Source organism: Lactuca saligna, chromosome 9 (genome assembly GCF_052625555.1).
Source record: "Lactuca saligna cultivar CGN05327 chromosome 9, ASM5262555v1, whole genome shotgun sequence".
NCBI lineage: Eukaryota > Viridiplantae > Streptophyta > Magnoliopsida > Asterales > Asteraceae > Lactuca > Lactuca saligna.
In genome coordinates this window covers 159,890,724-159,905,943 of record NC_136425.1, presented here as the reverse complement: position 1 = coordinate 159,905,943, position 15,220 = coordinate 159,890,724, and the positions used below count along the sequence as shown (strand labels likewise).

Below are 15,220 nucleotides of genomic sequence, written 5' to 3'. Positions count from 1 at the left end.
TGTATTTGATGGATGCATGGCGACGACTCGGCGAGTCGTTTATGTGACTCGGCGAGTCTGCTCGCGAGTCACCGAATTGGTCCCTTTATGATGTATCGAGTTTGAGTCGTGAGTCACAGGGGTGACTCGGTGAGTTGGAAGCTGAACTCACCCATGTTAGGACTCGGCGAGTCAATGGCCTGACTCGGCGAGTCCAAGGCAATCTTCATAGATCAAGAACAGACTCGGCGAGTTGTTCATACAACTCGGCGAGTCTAAGCATGAGTGTTCATCGGATGAAGATGAACTCGACGAGTTGTTCATACAACTCGGCGAGTAGGACGAAGAACTTCAATGTCAGTTTAGAAGAAGAACTCGTCGAGTCTTAGCCTAACTTGACGAGTAGAATCAGGGACTCAGGACAATCGTCTGGATAGGAACTCGGCGAGTTGGTGAGCTAACTCGGCGAGTCGGGTCAACTGAAAGTTGACTCTGACTTTGACTTAGGGCTAGACCAGGGGTAAAATGGTTATTTTACCCAAAGGACAGTTAGCAGTGTGTGATTGAGTATGTTGTGGGAATTGCAGTCGGAGGAGTTCCGGGGCAGCAGCAGTGGTCAGTCAGTTCCCGATCAGTTCAGCAGCTACTTTGAGGTGAGTTACCTTCCAGTAGCGGTGGGTCTAAGGCCACAATGCCGGCCCACCAGCAGGAGATGTGTGATTAGATGATTGTCTTTGTGATATTCATCTAGGGTTGCTAGACTATGTGATATATGTGTTGTGTGGTAGTAGTAGGGGTGAAATAGTCCCCAGTATCTGGTCGAAAGGACCGAAGGGGAGGCCAACACCCAGATATGCTAGGCAGTATCCGGTCGAAAGGACCGAAGGGGAGGCCAACACCCAGATATGCTAGGCAGTATCCGGCCGAAAGGACCGAAGGGGAGGCCAGCACCCAGATATGCTAGGCAGTATCCGGTCGAGAGGACCGAAGGGGTAGGTCGGGCACCCAGATATGCCTGACAAATTTATGTATGTTATGTGATATGTGGTATGTGGTACAGTGGGGGAACTCACTAAGCTTTGTGCTTACGTTTTACAGTTTTGTGTTCAGGTACCTCTTCACCGAAGGGGAAGGAGCTGGCGCGGTAGCGGCACATCATGCACACACTCTGGTTTCCGCATTTACGAGATTCACTGGGATTTGTACTCTGATATTTTGATGGGTTGTATGGTTTGGCTTTTAAACATGATTTGCGTTGTGTTGTGGTTTGATCAAACAATGTTTTAATTATTAATGTGTTCTAAAGTAATGTTTTAAAACGAAATTTTCGGACGTGAAAATTTGGGTCGTTACAATAGATATCTGCCCAAAACCATAAAGATAAATTTACTCCCACTTAACTTGTGATACACATAATCATTTACTGTATTTACCTCAAAACCAAAAGAGATTAAAAAAAAATTGATGAAAAATGTGGTACCACACATAGGATATCCAAAGTTGAGGTTGTTGATAGTTTCAGTTTTATTACTTCTTTTCATAGTTTATTTTTAGTTAAAACCATCTCATTTTAGTTAATCTTAATGCATGTTTTCTCTTTTTGTTATTTTTCTCCTTTACCGAGTGCTTTCCAGTCTTTTGAGCTTATTTGCAAGATTTATCGAAGACTATTTGTTAGTGGAGGCGTGGAAGGAGTGTTGGACTTATGGAGGCTTGCAATTTTCTTGTGGACTTGAAGTGGTCCAATTGAGCTTAGTGTCAGCATAAACAAGAAATCAAATTGGACTTAATTTTTGAGCGAGAATGATTATGAGGCGATGCAGACTCGAGCTATGGAAGATTGAAGGAGCATTGGATCAATCATTGGAGGCTTTAGAATGACACAAATGGGCTCTGAAGAGTTTTTCATGTGGGCTAAAGTATGAATGAGAAGATTGGGCGAGATTGTATTTTAAATGTCCCAAGTCCCAAAATCAGCGAGACCCACGCGGTCCACGTGGACCCATACACGATCCGCATGAATTGTGTTGAATGGATCCCGAGTTTTGACTTGTTGACTCTATTTGTGGAAAGTTGGTGGGTAGCTTTTGTGAAACTTTTGGAATCCGGGAATGAGCCTTATTTGTTGTAGTTTTGGGGCATTTTTTGAGGCACCTCTTGAAGAAAAACCTCTCATTTTTTGCTCTCAATAACATTGGAGAAGAAGTTGAAGAATTGAAGATTGGTCTTATTTTCTTTCCATCTTGTACTTAGAACAATGTTTGGTACCACTAAACTTTCTTGTATTTCCTTTATTTTGGCCATGCTTGGCTAGATTTTCACTTGGTTGATTAGGGTTTAATCTCATGGATGATTGGTTGTTTTGAAGACTATTATTACCTTGTATTTGAAGTTTATGGAAATGTTTTCTAGTTAAACTTCTTGTTATGTTTATTTATCTTTGATCATGAGCTTGGATGAGTGAACATATATTTTTGTTGATCAATTTCTTGGTTAAGTAATGGAATTTGAGGTTGGTAAGCAACAAATGGTTTATATGTTTGTTTTCATTTCATTTAAACCATGGGAATGTTTCCTCCATAATGATAATGTAAGCATTTGATTATCTTATGGATATGGTGACTCTTAGAACTCAAAGCTAATTGATTTTAACAAGATTATATGCTTCATTGATTTTGTGACTTTAATTAAGGGAATGTGTTAGAGCTTCTCTAACCATTTTAATATCTAAGAAAAGTTGAGGTAATTTGTGCTTATGAATTGCTATAGCCAACTTAAACCAATTCACAAGTGTTATTCCATTTAGTCTAATGATAAGTCAACCATATCATCCATGTGGAGTATCCCAAAATCAACCAATTTCACTTCATTGAATTTAATCAAATCTTTTACTTGTTTACTTGTCATATTTACATTCTAGTTAGTTTTAATTTTGTCAAACAATCAAAAAGAATTAAAGCCACTGTTTTACTTTTGCTTTTATTTTACAAATACTTGAACGAGTGATTTACATAGAGATTTAAATTGAGTCACTCTCCGTAGGTACGATCCCTTTACCATTGTACATTATTTTAATGTGTAATATTTAGGGTATTTATTTTGTTGGCCTCGACAACCACCAAATTTTGGCGCCTTTGCTGGGGATTGGTTTATTTTTAATCAATTTGTTTCTCTATGCCCAGATCTCAGCGTACAGGTGACTTGATTTACAACCCGGAAATTGAAAAAGAAGCAAGGCGTTTGGCGAAGGAAAAGCGAATCGAACGTGGTCGAACTTCTAATCCTCATAGGGATCCGGAGGTTGAACCCGCTTCATCAAGTGATACGGAACTCGATTCTAGTCTCGACCCTCGCCAAGAAATTCCCGAAACACCACCCCTACAACAAAACCCACCCATTATTGAACTAATTGCAATGGCGGACGGAGGAGAAGTTCCCAAAAGAACTTTGAGGCAAATGATGGAAACCGATGTCACACAAACTCCAACCGGTATCATTTACCCGGTTTTGGAATGAGGCTCGAAGTTGAAGTCAAGTTTAGTCCATCACCTACCAACTTTTCATGGATTGGAGAATGAAGACCCTCATAAGCATTTGAAGATGTTCCACATTATTTGCACTAGTATGAAGCCACAAGGTTCAACCGATGACCAAATCAAGCTAAAGGCATTTCCCTTTTCATTGGCCGATAGAGCAAAGGACTGGTTATTCTATCTTCCCCCGGGGTCAATCAACTCATGGACCGATATGGCAAGAGCTTTTCTTGAAAAGTTCTATCCCGCTTCAAGAGTCTTAAGTCTTAGAAATGATATTTGTGGAAACCGCTAAGGTCAAAATGAGACTTTTCATGATTATTGGGAAAGGTTCAACAACTTGTGCTATAGTTGCCCACAACACCAAATCCCGGAGCAACTCCTCATTCAACCCTTCTATGAGGGATTGCTACCAATTGAGAGAAGACTAGTTGATGCTTCAAGTGGTGGTGATGTCGTTGGTAAAACTCCACAACAAACAAGACAACTCTTCAACACCATAGCCGCGAATTCTAAACATTTTGGCCCGCGCCAAGATATGAAAAGAGAAACACAACACAAAGTCAATGAAGTGGGATCATCAAACCTCAAGTCTCAAATCAAAGATCTAACCTCCATTGTCCAAAAGCTAGCCATTGGACAAACTCCACAAGTGATGGTTTGTGGAATATGTGCAACAATGGGACATCCTACGGATATGTGTCCCATTCTTCAAGAAGATGCGGAACATGTAAATGTCACGGGAGAATTCCAAAACTACCACAACAAGCCATCTGGTTATCAAAATGAATATAATTCGAGTTGGAAGCCAAATCCCAACATGAGCTACAACCCAAAACCATTGCCTCAAAATGCATTGGTTAGGCCATCCTATCCACCACCACAACCTCATTACCAACACCCACAACCACATTATCAACCCAAACTGCACCCTCCACATCATCATTAACATCCTCCTCAATCCCAACCAAGTAGCTCTGGAATGTCTCTCGAAGTTATTGTCAAATCCCTAGCCACTAGTACCCAACAATTCCAAAAAGAGAAAAGGACTAGTATCTCCAACCTTGAAGCACAAATGGTAAATATAGTTACATCCATAAGTAAGTTGGATTCCCGTGGTAAACTCCTTTCTCAAACCGAGAAGAACCCAAATGTCAATGTGGTGACCTTGAGAAGTGGCAAACAAGCCGGAGAAAGTAGTTTGAAGAAGAAGCCAAGGGATGAAGCGGAAGAAATAGAAGTCATTCCCATTGAAAAACCTATAGTCAAGAACGATGCACAAGCCGGAGTTCCAAAGAAGACTACCCCTCTAGTAACTCCAATAGCCACTCAACCGCCACTTTTCGGCCGTTTTCCGGCCAACTCCGGCCACCTCTCGCGATTCTGACACCACCATTGTGCTCCTCTTGGACAAGGCTACAAACCCCACCAAAAATATCTCTCAAAGCTCGCCGAAAAATTTCGCCGGAATTTCAAGCCACTGCCGGATTCCTCGGGTTTTCGCAGTAAATTGCTTCTCATGGGATATTAAACAAAGCTTTAAGCTTGGGGTGGAGAGTTGCAAGATTTTCAAATCCCGAATTTTCGTGCGCAAAATTTTCAAATTTAAAAAAAAACGAGTACATTCTTTCCTTGACATATATGCATGTTTTAGAACAAGAATTTGTATGGTATTGCATCTGTTGAGTTTAGGAAACATTTCTTGCATTAATTTTTGAATTGTTTTAGAAGTCTATACGGAGTCGATTGGTAAATTGACTTAAAAACATCATTTGTTGAGATTGGATTCGTGTAGTTGTTGTTCTTCTTGCAGGTAGACCATGTCCACATCTAGAAAATGCCCGGCTGCCGCCCGAGATAAGGCCCCCGCTGCAACTCGAAGTGCGGACCCAACCATCCCTAGGTTTCGGGATGCAAAGGCAATTGAAAATTACGACCAAAGTTTGTCTCAAAAGGTGGCATCCACCAAATTTGTGTGCAAATCCACACTTATCTCATTAGGGGTTCTTGAAGGGGTCACCCAATTGTTCCGTAACATCGTGTGTGAGAAACTTCTCAATCTCATGGCACACACTTACGAGCTCCCCACTAGAGAGTTTATTGTCGATTGTGGGTTAGATAACGAAAAGAAAAACTCCATATTCCAACTTCTAGGGGACCGAAGGTATATTGATTTTGCAGCAATAAACGACATCTTGTGCTTGCCTTCTTCGAACACATCCACGGTTTTCGATGTCTTACCTGCCGAGTTCAACTATGAGACCTTTTGGACGGAAATCATCGGGGGTATCTTTTCATGCGCTGGTTGGGATAAAGCAACCTCTATCATTCACCTGTGTCTCTGTATTGCCCATCGCATCTTGGTGTGCACTGTCTTTGCCTGTAAAGAAGCCATCCATGTCACCAAAAATGAGCTTATTTTCCTTTGGTGCATGACACGTCGTGAAAACCCACCAATCCCGGACTTTGCTTCATTCTTTTTCTATAAATGTGCACTTATGTGAACCAAAGCGTCTAGTGATATTTGCATTAGTGGATTTGTCACCATTTTAGCCCACGGTCTTGACATAGAGCTCCCAAACGAATACCAACCTGTTGATAATAAAACTCTTTTGGATGAGCGTGCTCTCACAAACATGCACCACATCCATCGCCAGAGCAGGAACAGTTTCACATGGTATTGTCCTCAAGGGGTTGGATATCTTTTTCTCCCCGACCCTCGAGTCTCCAACTTCATCCCCCACGATCACACTCAGTGGAGACTCGCGAGGACCATCACGTAGTCAGTCAATGAGGATGCGTTCCAGGCTCAAGATTATGTCGAGATGCATGCAGATGAGGAGTCCGGTAATGAGCCCACCCATGGTCCACAGCAAGCCCAGCCCCAAGTACCTCCCGGATACTACCCGCTTCCCCCTAATTTTGCCGAACGGTTCGAGACTCTTTGTGTCTCTAAGCAAATCATGTCCCAGCAGATGCATCATATGTGGGGGTGACACCAATCACAAAACTATTTTGAGAATGTCCAACTTCCTCCTCCCTATCCATACCCTCCACCCACCTACCCTTACCCCCCTCCACCATACCCTTACCCCTACCCTCTATACCCATACCCTCCTCCAGCTCCCCCGTTTTTGGTACTTTCGTCTCGCCCCAAGCATTGAGGACAATGCTTATTTCTAAGCTTGGGTGGGGTATTCCCTTTTCTTTTTGATTTCTCATGCATTTTAATTAGGTTGCATAACATTTTAGCCTTAAATTGCATTCATTTTTTTTTATAAAACTTCAAAAAGATTTTATTTTCTTCTTTTTCCCTTTTTATTCTTGCATAACATTTAACTTAGGGCATAACCATTCATGCATTTTTGTTATCTCTTTATTCTCATCTTCGAACATCTTTACTTGAAAGACACGACACACCTCAAATAAAATTCTTTTGGAAACTCACATAACAAATAAGAATCGCTCTTGGGGACTTTCAGTTGTTGCTTCTTCTCTTATATATATATATATATATATATATATATATATATATATATATATATATATATATATATATATATATATGTGGGGAGAGAGTGCAAGTAGTTATGCATATGAATCGACCCATGTCAAGTGTGGCATAAGTAGGGGGACAACTTAGCCTCGAGCCGACTAGTCCCTCACCTGAATTTTCTTCATGAGCCACAATCAAACCCCAAAGAAAGAAATAAAAACTAAATTTTGCTATTTTGAGATCTTTAGTGTCTAATTGCTACAATTTACATTATACCACACTACCTTATGATGTAGACACATTTTTCTCACTTGATCTCGAATTAGCCTTAGTATAGTTGTGCTCGTTTGGCCTCTTGTTTGGGTTAGACTTAGATTCTACTTATAGTTGTATATAGTTATGTTTTGTAATTTTTTTTTTATTTATTTTCGAGCTATACTTGTAAAACTCCTGTGGTAAACCAAAAAAGTGAGCTTAAAATAATAATAATAATAATAATAATAATAATAATAATAATAATAATAATAATAATAATAAGAAGAAGAAGAAGAAGAAGAAGAAGAAAATAATAAAACAAAAAAAGGGGGTCGGGAAACGGAGATGTATCAATTTGTTTGCTTTTGTAGATGTTTAGTCATTTTTCGGATTCTAGCTCATGTAATTAGTTTCTAGTTTGATGTTCTTCTAGTTAGATATCATTTTTGTTGGCAACTACGATGATGTCCTTTCTCATCACGTGCTCGATTCTTCACTTTATATGATCTTGTTTTAGTGTAAGCACTTATTCTTCTAGATGATGATGGTTTGCCAACCTTTGTACATAGCTCTTTCTTTGCCATTTTTGGCCCGAATTATCTTTTTGCTAGGTTTTATTTCTTGGCGTAGGGTTGAAGTTGTGAGGAGTGAGGAACATTCTAACCGAGGGACACTTTCTTATGGCTAGTGGGCTAGATCGGACCACGAAACAATGTCACATAAACCATACTAGTGAAGTACGCATGCTCGTTTTGCATCTTGATCAACGTGTATCCCATGCTAGAAAGGTAACAAAGGATCGTCCCTCAAAGTGATTCTTATCTCTAAAAATGGATCACATGTCTTTATCTCCAGGGCGTGTCGTGAATTTCAAGCTAAGATGTTCATTCTTTTTTCTTTCTAGGATAGTTCATCCCAAGTTCATTTTAGTATTGTCTTACTTGAGGACAAGTAAGGTTTAAGCTTGGGGTGATTTGATAGTTTCGTTTTTATTACTTCTTTTCATAGTTTATTTTTAGTTAAACCCATCTCATTTTAGTTAATCTTCATGCATATTTTCTCTTTTTGTTATTTTTCTCCTTTACCGGGTGCTTTCCAGTCTTTTGAGCTTATTTGCAGAATTTATCGAAGACTATTTGTTATTGGAGGTGTGGAAGGAGTGTGGGACTTATGGAGGCTTGCGGTATGTTTAATAGTGAAAACATAGATCCTCAAATTAGGGTTGCATGCATACATATGATTGTTTGTTTTGTATAAAACCCATCACGAAACACACGGACCGTTTCGGACACTCATGCAGACCATGTGAATGTCGTTAAGTAGATCATTGGACCCAACTAAGCGGTCTTCTCCCCTCCAACACTCTTGTCTATGATCCAGCCCAAATGCAAGTTCTTGATAGCTCATTTTTGTCTTCTAAGTTCCTCTCAACTAACCCACAACACCTTTTGATCATCCAAAGCTTCATTTTTTTTCGCATCATAATCCAAGATTAAGCTCGATTGCGCCACTCCAAGCCCACAAACAAGATGCAAACCTCTAGCTTCAAGATTCCACAATCCCGCAATTCACCGTATTCAAAAGTTTTCGAAAAATCCTGCAATTATGCTCAAAAAATTAGAAAATACCCAGTAAAAATGAAAAATAACAAAAAAAGAAAATATACATGAAGACTAATTAAAATGAGACAAAATAAGCTAATAAAAATTAGAAAAAAATTAAATAAAATGAAACTATCAATTAACCTCTTTATTAAATGGCATTAGCAATATATAAAAAGTTGTAATGTGAGCTAAATTAACCGAGCGACAATATAAACACATAGAACTGAATATACATCAAAGTCTCAAAGTAGGCATGCACAAACCAGTTTTTTCTGAACCGGTTCTGGTCAACTTAGTCAAAACCGATTCATCCCGAAACCAGTTCGGTTCCAAACCGGTCCAGCTTCAAAATAATCCGAACATATATAAACCGGTTCAATTCTATAAAAACCGATTCAAAACAAAACCGGTCCAAAAACGATTTCAAAAACCGGTTGGAAAAAGTTTTTTTTTTTATTCATTTTTTTTTTGCTTTTGGGCTAATAACTGAAAAATGGGAATTGGTTTTTTTTTAGATTCTATTGCTTTTATAGTGTTTAACAAAAAAAAAATGGGATTCATAGTAGGTTTTTTGGAAATGGGGGTGGAATGAATTAGGTTTATGTTTTAGTTTTAGCTATCTAACCGCGACGGTGTTGTTTGAAGCATTATCAAAAGATATAGAAAAAAAATTTCCTTCAAGTTTGTAAGTTTTGATCACATAATCTAAAATTTTAAATAAATTTCTACCGGTGTGCGTGTACTTAAACAATTCAAACGTAATCGTACACTTTATCATTACCCAATTAGTTGGATTAATCCAATGAGCGGTAACACAAAGGTATGCATCCGGTGAACCGTGAGGAGCCGTCCAAACATCACAAGTTAAATTCACACCGGTTTCTAAAGATTGAAATCCTAAAATCAATTCATTTTTTGCAAGTTTCCACATTTCAATACAATCACGTCTCTTAGAAGTATGACTCACATAGCAATATAGTGGTTGGAGAGTATCTTGGATGAGTGAAGTCAATCGTTTGTTGTTGAAGTGGTCAAAAGGCAAGCATTCTTGTCACACGAACTTCGCCATCATATCCCGAACTTTAGCCAAATCGTAACTCCACAATGTTGCGTCATTCGCCATTGTTGTTTGATTATGTCCCGACCCAAATTTCACCGCGCGACATCTTTTGGTCATATGAGTTTTCAATGTCGAATTCTCATTTTCATTAAAAAAAGCATCACATTTCTTGCACCGCGCTCGTTTTGTACCGTTCGACATTACACACAAATCATAGTTGCACCAAATAGCTGGATTTCTATTTGTTTCTTTGATGCTAACAACGGTAAGATTGTTTGATGAATCTCCAACACCAACGGAAGCCAAATCCATTGTTTGAATTAAGAGCGTTTTTTGAACTAAGAGAGGTTTTTTGAGGTTTGGTTAAGGTAAAGTTGAGACCGAAACATCTAATATATATATATATATATATATATATATATATATATATATATATATATAAGGAATGGTTAATATGGTAAAAAAAAAAAAAAGGAGCCAAAATCGGGTCTTCAATAGCCTCAAACGGCTATATAACCGTTAAGACAAAAAAACGGTAATACTCGAAAACCGGTTCAAAACCGCTCTTTTCGCAAACTGGTTCAACAAACCGGTCTCAAGGGTTGAAAGTGCAAATTGGTCCAATCCGGTGGTTCGGTTCATCATCGACTCGGTTCTTACGTGAACCGGTTCAGGGCCAAACCGGTTTTTGGTTCAGCGACCGGTTCGGTTCCTGAACCGGTTTTTTTGGCTCAAAGCATCAATAATACATACTAGAAAATCAACAAAAAAAAAATGACTAACTAAATAATAGAAAACGTTATGGTTTTTTTAAGTGAATTTTTTCACAAAATGACCTTTTGAATCACTCATGCATAATATACAAACGTCTCTGTATATTAATATGTTTGATTTCCTATATTTGTCTAAATTTAAAAGTTTAAAAGACACAAGTGATAAGTCCCACATCATAATTATTATATCATTCACGTGAATAGAATATCATGTATGGGCCCCATATTGTCAAGTTCCTAGGAGCCCAACCTGATGACCAACTTAACTTAAAGACGAAATTGATCTATATTTATGATTTATGTATTCCATTTTCGTATTCAAAATAATATTTACTATTAGTCAAATATGTGTTGATAGACTAAAAAGTATTAGACACGGAAAATATTAATATAGTTTTATAAAAATCATCGATAAAATAATATTGCATTTCATGACAAAGTACAAATCACATCATTGTCTTTAGTCTTTAGATATACTATACAAATACTATATAAAATAATATAAGAATGGTAAAAAGACACTTCCCTATTCAATGTACATGTGAAGCTACGATTAATGTGGTTGTGTAGTTGTGCACGCTTGGTGTACAAAAAAGGAGGTTGATGGTACAATAAAAGCTTCCGGGCCACCGGATTTACTCGGTTATTGATGATTCTTGTAAACGGAATTATAAATCATTTTCAATAGGCACGTAATTATCTTTTTAATTAACATAATTACAAAAAATTCAGAAATATTTTTTAGTGTTTGGTATTATGGAATAAAATATGATTGATTGGATAGAAATAAACTAGTTCTATCACTAGTGAGTGAGTTGTGTATTTGATAAAGATTTGTATTAAGTCATCCCGTGCGTTAGAGTGGAAAACTCGTTTGCAATTAAAAAAATGAAAAGTATAAAAAAAAAAATATGTAAATGAGCAAAACGTAACTTTAATGCGTGTTGTAACTCCTTTGTAGTCCATATATAAAATATGATTTACAAATGTAAGAGTCAACATATAACACAAAAATATAGCACACATTATCAGTCTCAAATTAGTGTGCCGGTTAACCACACACGTTTCACTAATGACTTAACACAACAATGTGTAAAGTGCAACTTCATGGAATAGCACCATTTTTATATTTTTCCTAAAGTATTTAAGATTAGGAATTTATAAAAGTTTAGTTACTTTAATAATTATCGTTGTACTTATTAATGTAAATTAATGTCCTATCTTACCCGTTCGGCTAACGACCCTCCACCAGTCAAGGAAGCGGTGAGTGAGAGTGGACACCCATTAAGCCATCATTTTATAGGCAGTAACCTTATATCCCCCTTATATATCGGCTTCGTGAATGAGGTCTACTAACAGTAAGATTGACTTGTCTTATACATACATACATACATACATACATACATACACACACACACACACACACATATATATATATATATATATATATATATATATATATATATTAAACTTTAATATTACAATAATATGAGGGTTGAATTTTAAACTTTTAAAATCCTTGGGTTTGAAATTAAAGTTTCATAAATGAGACTCTTCAAGTTCAAACTTTAGGGCAAGTTTTGTAACTTGTCAAGACTTTTGATTTCCATAACTTGTGGATTTTAAAGTTCCATGAATGAGACCTTTTGAATTCCAAACTTGAGGACAAGTTATGAAACATTTCGAGATCTCTTGAATTCAATAACTTACAATAGTTAATAACTTCATAAATAAAGACTTTTCATATTTCATAACTTTAGGACAAGATATCGAACTTTTTAAGAAACACATAGATCAAATTAAACTAATCTAATTATCATATAATTCATCATTTACCAATTTGACCTAGTTCATATTCAAGATTGTTTCAAAATTTTCTAATAATTAGTTTTTCACAAAATCAAGTAGTTATCTTAAAATCTGACAAACTTCATGTTTTTGGATGGAGATAAACATTACCATATTAGTAAAATGTAATTTTATAAACCAAAACAGTTTGTGGTAATGATCCTAATCCAAAACAGGCCAAAAACTCGAAAATTTTGCCATATGATGAGCCAACTCGTCGAGCCAGGCTTTGAACTCGTCAAGTTCATAGAAAAACTCATCCAACTCGTCGAGTCCATCTATGGACTCGTCGAGTTCATCGTGCAGTGCCCACAAAAGTTATTTTTCCAACTTTGAAAATCAACATTTACATCAATATAATAGAAAACACCTATGGCTCTGATACCACTGATGGGTTTTATGTACTCTAGCATTCCTATGGTGCACATACAACTCTAATGCTTTGGATCTAAGTTTTCTCTAATTATACATGCAACATGGTTTTCCAAAGCATAAAGCCTAAACTAGCATGCAAGGTAACATTTAAATCATAAAAACAGTTAGAAGATTACCTTGTATAGTAGCTTGCTTGTCTTTGACCTTTCGTAGCCTAGCACCTCAAGTGTGATGCCTCAAATATCTTATAACAAACCAAGAACAAGAGAATGGATTTGAGAGAGAGGTTTATGAGATCAAAATTGGGTAGCTACAACTCTAGTGTGCATGGGGGGGTTGATTTTAGGGTGTTATGGACTTCTTTTATAGCGTAGGATTACAACCACGCAAACCCTAAGGTCTCTTCATATTTTCTTAGTCATGAGCCCAACTAGAAGTATTACTGATTTACCTAATCACTCCCTATAACTTTAACTAGTTTCTTTTGATCACTAAATTAATACCAAATTAATTCTTGATCAATACTAATTAAATAATGCGACTTATCAATTAATATATTATACTTATAATATATTAATATATCACAATAACCTCTGTGACATCCCCAAAAATCACGGCCAGAAAAGACCGATTTTGTTTATGCTTTATAAAAATCAGAGTACTTCATTTTATAAAAATGTTGCGGAATTTGTTCCCAGAAAAACATGGTAAATACGTTATTAAAACATTTTCGATGAAACGTATTTATTTCATTTTAAAACGTTTGGGATGTCATCGTTAATACAGAAACATAAGCATAAACAGAACTTACAATTATTTACACTAGTGATCTACATCTCTTTAAATCTCTCAGTGTATTGTGACTTCATATCAACACCTGTGATAAAAATAAACTGAGTGGGTCAGGTTGGGAAACCTGGTGAGCACATAGGGTTTTCAACCCACAATAATATAATTATTTTTTTTTAAACATCAAACAATCAACCCAATTACCCATTCCCGTTATCCTCACATTACGTCCCTAAAACATCTAACACAAGGGACCTAGTCAAAGGACTATCATTGGGATGGAGTATATCTGGTGAGCACACAGTTCACACAGTTCGAATAAACACACAGTTCGAATAAACACACAGTTCGGTTAAACACAAAGTTCAAATAAACACCTACAGGTTGCGAGCCTATTAGTGTTCCACTGGACTGTCTAGAATAGTCCGTGGTCGTCATCTATACTCCGCTAGATGACTAGATCATCAAGAACATCTATAACGAGGCATCTCATTATTTCATTTTATCACACAGCAACTAATACATCTACCCATGTCTTACCCAACACATTCTGTAGATATAAAATACATATACAGTTTAAATCATTGAAAACATGTATAAAACGTTCATCCAGCATAGATAGCAAGTATACAGATAATATACACACACAGCACGTAATTTATATAAAATACTTCATATCTATGTGTAAGCTGAAAGTAACTATGCACTCACTTGAAAAGGTGGTGATTCCGAACTCAGACAGCGCTTCGCTTCTTAAATAGAATTTTCTTCGACGAAACCTAGTATTATTACCACTAGAGTTTAGTTTATTATTCGCCGAGACTAATTAATAGTCTAGCTATTATTATTATTATATAAGCGTAAAAAAAAATACTTATATAACCCATAATAATAGCCCAAGTATTTATTATAAGTTCATAATAACAATACTAATTTTAAATATAAGCTATATTAAAATAAGGTAAGCATAACTTACTTACAAGGGGGTTTTAGCTAGGAGTCGGGCTCTGCAGGGGCAGAACTTCGTCGCTGAATCTTTCTAAGAAAGATTCGTGCAGCGCTTCAGCGCTCACCTTACTATACTAAACTACAGAAAGAGAAGTCGAATCACGAGGGACCGAAATGCTCGGGGGATAAGGAGAGAAAGACTCTTGAATCAAGAGAATGGTGCAAGAAATATGAGAGCCCAAGCCTCTTATTTATAGTAATTGAATTTACAAAAACTACCCTCCATAATTACTTAATAACCTTATAGTTATATAAACAACTAAACACCCCTCTATAATACTATTTTAAATGGATTTAATGATATTTGTACTAAACTAATGTCGAAAGAACTCAACATTAGTCTTATAATGACCGCATTGTCGATACCTTTCTAATGATATATACATATGTATATATATGTGTACGTATACATGTTTTATACTTTATTTTAATACGTAAATATGCTATTATAATTTGTAACTCGTTCATACGAACTCCGTTTTTGACGTTCTTTATATCCG

General features: G+C 36.8%; 1 long non-coding RNA gene across 1 annotated transcript; it reads right to left on the bottom strand.

Moving 5' to 3' along the window:
* Window positions 1-8,451: 8,451 nt before the first annotated feature.
* Window positions 8,452-13,167, bottom strand: LOC145014095 (uncharacterized). The gene is made up of 2 exons (XR_013665402.1): window positions 13,100-13,167; window positions 8,452-8,860 (listed from the first exon to the last, which is right to left on the bottom strand). It is a non-coding gene; the product is annotated as an uncharacterized LOC145014095 (long non-coding RNA).
* Between the last annotated feature and the right edge of the window lie 2,053 nt (window positions 13,168-15,220).